This window comes from Chinchilla lanigera, unplaced genomic scaffold (genome assembly GCF_000276665.1).
Source record: "Chinchilla lanigera isolate Chin_1 unplaced genomic scaffold, ChiLan1.0 scaffold00045, whole genome shotgun sequence".
Taxonomy (NCBI): domain Eukaryota; kingdom Metazoa; phylum Chordata; class Mammalia; order Rodentia; family Chinchillidae; genus Chinchilla; species Chinchilla lanigera.
In genome coordinates this window covers 12,489,413-12,491,139 of record NW_004955446.1, presented here as the reverse complement: position 1 = coordinate 12,491,139, position 1,727 = coordinate 12,489,413, and positions in this window count along the sequence as shown.

The window sequence follows — 1,727 nt, the reverse complement described above, 5'->3', positions numbered from 1 at the left end:
CTCCCGCGCACGCACGCCGCCCCGCGCGCGCCTACTGGACAAAAGCGGCGGTTGGCGCTGGCTTCAACGGTCCGCGGCGGCACGCGCCCCGCCGGTGGGGGTGGGGCGTCGGTTGGACGAGCCTGTGGGTGCGGCGGGGGCAGAGAGCGCGGAGGAAGGGCGCTTCGGGGAGCTGCAAGCGGTGCAGCGAGTCCGCCAGGGCGGGGAAAGTGGAGAGGGAGGAAATCCTTGCTCCCGGCTACACGGCTCTGAGGCCGTGGGCTCACAGCAGTGCAAGGAAGGAGTGATGAACCCCTTGTGATAGCGATTGTCAGTAGAGCTCCAAAAATTTAATTTGCTAAGGTTGTAGCAATCTGAACACTTCAATCAGAAGAGTAGTCTTTTTTATATTTTTTATGAGGATGTCTTTGCAATACATAATATATTCATCATGGAGTATTGGTATATATGCGTGCTGCATCTTGAGCCTTTTTTTAAAAAAATAGTGAAAAATACGTAGGCCTTCACCTATAGTTATATGCCTTCCCCGGTTTATGTATAGACATATTTTTTCTCCTACTGCCTGACACCTGACAGAGCCTGTCATTTAACATTTATTTCTTCAATCATACCCCAATTAAGGAAGATGGAGAATCAAGTTTGCCCAGCTTTTGAAGTAGTGATGGCAAATCTTTTATTTTATCTTATTTTTTGTCTTTTTGAGACAAGGTCTCACTATGCAGTTCAAACTGGCCTTGAACTCACTTTGTAGCCCAGGCTGGCCTCAAACTCGCAGCAACCCTCCTGCCTCAGTCTCCCGAGTACTGGGATTTCAGACATGTGCCACCATGCCGGCTTGGCGAACCTTTTAAGTGATAAGTGCCCAAACTGCAACCCAAAACCCACATTTTATTGCAAAGTGCCAACGCTCCAATTAAACCTGAAAACTGAGGTTTTAGTTTAGAAAAAACAACTCATACATTAATATCTTTTGTCTTAAAAATAACAGACATGCCCTAGGTTCACCACTACTATTTTAAAGCATTGAAATCAAAATCACCTCCAATCACTTAATTCTTTAATACATTTTTCTCTGTTACTTTGCTCTGTTAAGATAGTTCCACACAATTTTAAGACAATAAAGGAAAACATCAAACTGAAATTACGACAGCTCTGTATTAGTACAATAGATGAACAGCAGTACAGCAGATGAACATTGTACCCTTCTCAAAGAAAAGCTGATTCCTGAATGCTCTAGATTTGAAAATCTGTATTTCACTAACTACTGTACCAGCACTTCAAAGGAAACATAATCCAAGTCAAAAGGAAGAACCCTTCCTATTCCCATTTTACCAAAATCATCCATTTCTTCTCTATGTGCTCTGTTGCCAATACCACTATCTTTCTGGTTGGACCTAATCAATGTAGCCTCCTTTAACTCTTTTCTCCTAGGCCCAAATACAGCCATCAGGAACAGTCATTTTCTCTTCAGCGGTGTTGATTACATTTGTCCTCTTGAGCAATAGCAATAACCTAATAACTCAGCCTCCAGCCTATTCCTCCTCCAACCCATATTTCACATATTTATTTGCGCCTGGAAAATGCCCTGCACTATAAGAAACAATGGAGATCCACTGATAGTAAGAAGCAGTTAACACTATCTTGAGTTATTTCTCCCCTGCCCAAGATCCCTTTCTTGCACATAGAATTTGTAGTTTACATACAGCCCTCTCTAATTGAGTTTCTCT